At 45.6% G+C, this 7896-nt stretch overlaps 1 long non-coding RNA gene across 1 annotated transcript; it reads left to right on the top strand.

Annotated features, from left to right (window-relative positions):
* Nucleotides 1-3219: 3219 nt before the first annotated feature.
* On the top strand, nt 3220-7537 carry LOC141410347 (uncharacterized). The gene is made up of 2 exons (XR_012435165.1): nt 3220-3356; nt 4554-7537. It is a non-coding gene; the product is annotated as an uncharacterized lncRNA (long non-coding RNA).
* The last annotated feature ends 359 nt before the right edge of the window (nt 7538-7896 follow it).

Here is a 7896-nt window from a genome sequence, read left to right as displayed (position 1 = left end):
TTACTGAGTTTTAGGTGCTCTTTATATATTCTGGATATTAGTCTCATATCAGATACATTATTTGCAAATGTTTTATCTCATTCTGTGAGTTATCTTTTAACTCTCTTGATAGTATCTTTTGATGGACAAGAGCTTTTAATTTTGGTGAAGTCCAATTTATCTATTTCTCTTTTGATTCTTGAGCCCTTTGTATTATATCTAAGAAACCACTGCCTAATTCACAAGACACGAAGATTTATGTCTGTGATTTTTCCTAAGAGTTGTATAGTTTTAGCTCTTACGTTTAGGTTACTGATCCATTTTGAGTTAATTTTTCTATATGATGTGAGGTGGAGGGGTCCAATTTCATTCTGTTGCATATAAACAACCTATTATTCCAGCACCACTTGTTGAAAAGAATGTTCCCTTTAGATAGTCCTGACTCCCTTGTAGAAAATCAATTCACTGTAAATATCAAGGCTGATTTCTGCACTCTTTCTACTGATCTGTATGTCTATCCTTATGCCAGTATGCCACACTCAGGTGCCGAGGAACCACTCTTAGAAAAAAAACAAAAACAAAACCCTGTCCTAAATTATAGTTGCTGTAAAAAGAAGCTAACCCAGACCAATGGTTCCCAAGCAGACTGAATATCAGAATCATCACAGGGTCTTGAAAAAAAAACTCTGACCCCCTTCTCCCCAGCCCCCTCCTCCCTTTGGGTTTTGATTCGATAGAATGGCAACAAGGCTCAGGATTTACTGTTTTTAAAGAACCCTCTGGTAACCATCCAGAATTAGCAATTACTGGTCCAAGTGATCATATAAAGTCTTTTCCAACATAAGAGACCTATCATGTTGGGAAAAGAGAAAATATAAGGTGGAAGTTTGACCCCAAAACATCTTAAATGAGCGTTCTATGAGCATTTGGCTGACAGAAGGCATCTCTCTGATGAAAAAATGTGAAGATGATTCTGTGAAAAACAATAAAAGTAGAAGGACCAGTGTAGCTCCAAGGTGTCTAGATTGGGAAGGAGATAAACCACATTTCAGGGTTTATCTGTGGGACCCACCCCAAGGCTGGCAAAGCACCCTCCACACTGCTCCCATAGACCCTGTGCTCTGTTGGTGGTGTGTCTGTCATCTTACTGGATTCTGAGTCTTTTTTAGCAGACATGAGATCTTTTCCTCTTTAGATCCTCAATCCCCATCACTGTGCCTGGCCCATCACAGGTGTTCAGCAAAATGTCAAATTAAATGAAACATTTTCTATGTTTAGTCAAATGCATAGCAAATGCATAGGTCAAATAGCAGGCTTTATGTAAAAATGCTAGGTATGTGGTGCTTTAAAAACAGAAGTGGAAGGGAATTAAGCAATGGGATTTAGAAGATCATTTTTTAAAATGTGATTATTTTTGAACCATGGTTATCATCTCTATCCCCACCCACCTGCCTACCAACTGTAGGGTCCCAGCAGGAAACAGATGGCTCACCAGCATTGAATGAAGAAACTGTTTGCATAGGAGTGGGCAGAATTAAGAGGACACCAAGGAATGAAGCCCCTGGGACTAGCAACAGTGAGGAGTCCTAGCCATCCTTAGGCTTGAAGGGACAAAGGGACAGAGCAGGGTGGCCAGAACCTACCAAGATTTGGAACCTTACAAAATGGCTTCCCGGAAGACGATAGCCATAGCCAGAAAATAAGCAGAAAATTCCTCTGGAAGGACAAGTGGAGAATAACCAACACACCCACCCATAAAGGACAGGAAGATATGGACAGATTCAACAAAGAAATGTAGGGTGCTGAGGTACGGCAAATCAGTTACACTTGTTAGTCTGTGATTTGTCTGACTTTCTGGGGATGTTGTGCTTTCATTAATTCATTCATCAAACATTTACTGAGTTTTTCATGTTTTGCACACTATTTTGGGCACTAGAGCTACAAGGATAAATAAGACACCTTTTCTGCCCTTAAGAAGTTCACAATGGGGAGTGGTGAACATGGACAGGTAGGTCATTACAATACAACACAGAAGCACAATGATGGGTGTGTCCGTTTCCTAGGGCTGCTGTCACAGAGTACCACATGCTGGTGGCTTCACAATAGGAGTATATTGTCTCCCATTTCTGCAGGCTAGAGGTTCCTTCTAAGGGCTGCCAGGGAAGGCTCTGTTCCAGGCCCCCCACAACTTTTGGAGGTTTGTGGGCCATCTCTGGTGTTCCTTGGCTTGTGGAAGCATTACCCCTTCTCTGGCTTTATCTTCCCATGGTGCTTTTGCAGGTCTGTGTGGGTCTGTGTCCTAATTTCTCCTTTTTATAAGAACACCAGTCATATTGGATTAGGGCCCACTCTCCTCCAGTAAGACCTCATCTTAACTAATTGCATGTGCAATGATTCTATTTCCAAATAAGGTCAGTCTGAGGTTCTGGGGTTAGGACTTCAATGTACTAATTTTGGGAACAGAATTCAACCCATAACATAGGGGATAAGCTCAGGGCAGTATAGGAGCATTTACAAGATGGTCAGGGAGGAATGATGAAGAGGGTACAACTTACCTGGTGTTAAGGATGAATAAGGGTCCGCCAAGTGAAGAGATGAGCGGGCAGGGAGGAGGAGGACAGGCCACTTTGGGCTGAGGAGAAAACCAGAGCCAGCACCGGTGATTTGGCACTACAGGAGCAGAAAGCACAAAGCTTCGGAGAAGGAGCAGCAGCTCTGGCCCCAGGAGACCTCCCACGATCTGCATAGAGTCCAGACTTAAGGTGGTGGTAGAGGGACGATGAAAAGGTTTGAAGCAGAGACTTGGCAAGACCAGTTTCACCATTCAGAGGGGACACTCCACAGCTAGGAAGAAGATGGTAAGGCCTGCAAATAGGGCAAGGCTCCAGGCAGCTGTGGATGGAGGCAGGATAGCAGACAGAGAAGGAGACCTTTAGGAGATACTTAGGAGAGAGATTTGGGAGGACATGGCAATTAAGTGGTTGAATGTAGTGAGGGGGGAGTGCAGTAGCAGCACCCCCACCCCTGCAGCGGTGCCCAGCAAGGTGGGGAGAGTGGGCAGTTTAACAGGAAAATGACTGTGTTCCCACTGCCATTTGGGAGTGCTGGCTTTGTGTTGCCTATGGGAGAAACTAGGGCAAAGAGTTCCATTGGAGACAGGGATTTGAGAGTAATTTGCATGTCCCACGAGAGAGGATGAGTTTCTCCAGGGAGTGTGTGTGGCAGCGCAAGAGGAACAGTGAGTTAGAAGAGAATCCTGGGGAACACCAACAGGCGCACAGCAGGCACGGGCCGGGCAGACGGGCCCCTGCAGACGGGCAGTGCAGAATCGAGAACGTAACATATGGAAGTTCAGGGCTCAGGAAGCTTCAAAGAAGGTAAACCATGTTTTCAAATGCCACAGAAAGTCTAGTCAGGAAAGGATTGAAACGAGTCTATTCCATTTGTTATCAGGGAAGTTGGTGGTCACCTTAGTGACAGCAGTTTTAGGAGTGTGGTGGGTGGGAACAGAAACCAGATTCCAGAGAGCTGAAAGGGCGAACGGACGTGTAGGCAGCAGGAAGTTTGGAAGAGAATGGGAGGAGGGAAGCTGAGCAACAGTGAGAGGGAGATACAGGGCACCAAACTCAAGTATAGTCAAGGGAGATGAAAACAATTTTTAAAAATTACTATCAAAGTCTGTAGTAGACATCAAAGGATAGAGCAAAGGACACAGAAAGAGGAAGATACCTCAGAGACTGAAGGTGAGGATGGGGTGGGTGCAGACGTGTTGGTAGGAAGCGGGTAGAAAGTTGAGGGACATTGGGCCTGATGGTCTTGATGTTGGAGACAGGTTTATCTGCTGAGTATGAGACAGAAGGTTGAGTAGGAGCTTTGGGGAGAGTGCTAGAAGGTTTGGAATGGTCACCTAAGGCAGATGAGAGGAAGCTCTTCCAGGAGAGGTGAAGGTGAGATGGGCAGCCCTGAGGCCCAGCAAAGGCCAGGGACCATGAACTTGTAGTGCCCTGGCCTATGTAGGAGAGTCCATTTCCCTGGGAGTGCTCAGTCTCAGAGACAGAGCAAGACAAAGGTTGACAGGTTGGAATTCTGCTTTGTGAGTGTCTGGTGAGACTGAATGAGCCACTGAGTCCAGAATGAAGGGAGAGAGGGCAGGCAGAGCCCGATGAATGGGGAGAAGAGGGAGAGGTCAGTGGACGTGAGGACCGAGAGAGCATGAAGGATGCACGGATATTGTAGAAAAGCAACACACTTGTGCTGCTTTCGATTTTGCTGTGTGTGAGATACAAGTAAACAGCCAATCTTCACACTAAAGAGTCTATGTAACTTTGCAAATAGCTTGTACAAAAGCATTAAAGCTGGGTTAAAAGGGCAAGTATACATTTCAGCCACACCGGTCCCACAGTGACATCACTAGTTATGATTGTAGGGGTGGTAACTGTTTAGAACATAAAGGGAGGGGGCATTCAATATTTCTTATATTTATCAGAATCTGAGGTATTTCAGCCCTATTGCAAGACAGTACCTTGTAAGAGATAGCTGCGTCTCTCCAAGAATAATAAAGCCCCACTTTGCAGGGAGAAGCTGTGAATGAAGAGCAGCAGGCGGAGGGCTCCAAGGAGTTTCCAGCTGTATTTTCTGAGCTTGCTGAGCATTTGATCAATGGCAAGGAACATCTCAGTTGTCCAGATGCAGTCATCCCATGCGAGGTGCACAGAGACCAGCGTTCTGATATGCAAAGAGAGCCTGGGACTCTCATCAAATCACCAAACAGGATGCTGGCCTTGCAGCAAACAGGCCTGCAAGCTGTTGGCAGCTCAGTGTCGGGTTGTCAGAGCCAGACCCAGACACATGATGGGCATGGCCCCAGAGGCTTGGTGGCAATCTGTATTCCAATGCATGCCCTCCACCACACTGCTGACCCTCCGCCAAGCGGGGCCCATGCTCAGGATCTAGAGACGCTGTTGTTGCAGTGCATACAGGCCTCTTTGTTCAAAAATACTGCACGCATGAGAGAAAGCAGCTTCCTTTGGTTCTTTCCCCATGGCCTGGAAAGAAAGGCTTCACAGTCAAGCAGCCCAGCTGACCAGCATTGGGCAAAGGGGCGGGAGGGGAACTCGCTGAAAGCTAGCTGGTTGTAGCACATCTAAAAATGGAGCTTGAAGGGGCTTGGCTGGGACTGTGGCAACCTCACTCAGGTGTCATCCAGGCCTGTGTTGGGCTGGCAGGGGGCCCTTGGCAGCCCTTGCTAATTAAAGGTATTGAGAAAGTGGCTCTGACAGGGAAGGCTCTGTCAACACTGCCACTTTGGTGCAATCTTTTCAAATGACAAGGAGCCTCTTCCTTTATGTGCAGAAAGAGCTGAAGAGCAGGACAGATTCAAAATGAGGCACAGGAGCAGTTGGGTAATTACCATTTTCTTCTGTGGCTGCTCCACCTGCCCTGAAGTGATCTTCTATCAGTTGAAGGACACTCTGCTGTCCAATTCAGGGGCATGCTCTCTCTGCCTCCAACTTTACCACCTGAAAACTTGGAAGTCACATGAGTAAGAGGGACCCAGTGGGGAAGATGTCCTCAGATCATTCTTTATTCGAGAAAAATACCCACATCGTCACTTCGCAGGCCTCAAGCAGTGCTGACAAATGGGCTCCGCTCAAACCAAGGGGAGAACAGTTTCCATTCGCAATGGAGTGCCATTACCCTTTACTAAAACAAAATAACTCTTTTTTTTTGATCCTAAAGAAATGATTTCCTTATTTGTTGACTCCAGAAAGCTATTGGGTAGCTCCAACTCCAAATGTTGGCTGCACAGCTAAGCTCCTGTTTGGTGATTTGTAGTTTCCCAGCAAGGTCAAAAGGAGTTCCCTGGGTTCCTGGAAGTAGGTACCCATGGTACCCACAAGCTAGGGTGAAGCTAGAACGGTGGAGAGAGATGGCAGGGACAGGCTTGATGGGTCTCAGGGGCATATGCTTTCCCCAGGCCTGGACCTGCATCAGTGCTGGCTCCCCTGTGAGCTTCCTCCAAGTGGAAGAGAAGTCTTGCGATCGGCCTCAAGTGTGTTTCCTTTTACAGCACTCCAGCACCTAGTACAGCACACAGCAGGGACCTAGCAGATTTTTGATAGATGGATAGATGTTTTGCTTTTTTCCAGGGACTAGGAAGAACTGTTTCATTGAATTTTGGCTCTATCAGCTTTGTTTGGGCACGAGACAAGGACATGCATCTTTTGAAAGGTTCCCAAATCTAGGTATTTCTAATATATCACTGCTCCCTGTGGCTCAGCAGGGCACTCTTTCCCCGCCACTAAGGAAAGACCTCCAAAGCTGAATTCAGCCTTGCTGAATTAAGCATCCCTGAAACTCACTCTACTCCAAGTGAATTCTGGGAGTTGACATTTGAGCCAACAGACTTAAGGAGGTGCACTCCAGTTAATCCAGTGCCTCTAATTGTTCCTCCTGATTTCCAAGAACATGTAAATTTTTCTAGAAATCTAGCCCACTCTTCCCTTTTCACCTTTTCCTTCAGACTTACCTCCTCCATGCTTCCCACCTTACATTTATTCACTCAATGTTTATTCAAGGCATATTGAGCATCTGACACTACAGGTTACTAGGGACATCAAATGGCTAAGACCCATCCTATGAGTTTACAGACCACCGGAATTGGGAGAAATGCAGATACTCAGTGTTGGTCTTGACACACAATCATGTCCGTGGAGTTACAATGGTGGGGGCAGCACACGGTGAAGGAAAGTCAGACTTAATTTTTGTATTTGGGAAGATTGGTTTAGTGGCATAATCATACCACCTTTAATTTATATTTGCAGTTTATGAAGGGTTTCCTTTCCTTTCCCATCCTTTCTTTTCATTTCTTCCCTCTCTCTCTCTGTCTCTCTTTTTTTTTAGACAGAGTCCTACTCTGTTGCCCAGGCTGGAATGCAGTGCCACAATCTCATTGCAGCCTCCAACTCCCAGGCTCAGGTGATACTCGCACCTCAGCCTCCTGAGTAGCTGGGACTACAGATGCATGCCACCATGCCTGGCTAATTTTTGTATTTTTTGTAGAGACAGGGTTTCTCCATGTTGCCCAGGCTGGTCACGAACTCCTGGGATCAAGCTATCTGCCTACCTCGGCCTCTCAAAGTGCTGGGATTACGGGGATGAGTCACTGCATCTGGCCAGGAGTTTTCTGATACATTATCTCTTTAATCGTCACACTAATCCTGTGAGATTAGGGATTAGAGCTTTGTTTTACAAATAAGGAAACTGAGGCAGAAATTAGCGACTACTGGAAATCCCAGGGTTAACAGCAGGTTTGAACTCAGGATGTCTGCCAGTAGCCCTGGCCCCTCCTACTCTACCAAATAGCCTTCCCAGCAGGCTGGCAGCCCCTCCTCCCCTGTGGGTGGGTGTGGAGGTGAGGAGAGCGCTCCTAAGGGAGCTAGGCAACTTATCCAAAGCCCGTTCCTACCACCCAACCTACTTCCTTTGCCCACAGCTGCTTGTCTCTTTGTTTTTCAGTTTCCAAACTGTTAAAAAAGAAATAAAAATAGTGATGAAAGTGTTCTGTTCCTTCCTTAATGAACCCACCTGCTGGCTATTGCCTGAAATTCCTTTAAAGTGGCACAAATCCCTTCATTCTGCAGGTATAAATAAAAAGCTTAAGATGCAAATACCTGGAAGCCTCAACACACAGATACAAATAAGTTCCACTCAAGTTTAAATGATAATAGAATATTCTATCCTGCCTTTTCTGAGCTAGAAGGCAGAAATAAAAATTATCAGTATTATATAGCCTTTATAATTCCAAAGCAGATTTACCATAATCTCATTAATTCTATATATGTTCTATGTATAATCTCTATATAATCTATATCTATGTATCTATATCTATAGCTATAGAGAGAGCATCTAATAGAT

Source organism: Macaca fascicularis, chromosome 5, assembly GCF_037993035.2.
Source record: "Macaca fascicularis isolate 582-1 chromosome 5, T2T-MFA8v1.1".
Taxonomy (NCBI): Eukaryota; Metazoa; Chordata; class Mammalia; order Primates; family Cercopithecidae; genus Macaca; species Macaca fascicularis.
This window is presented reverse-complemented; position numbering and strand designations above follow the sequence as displayed.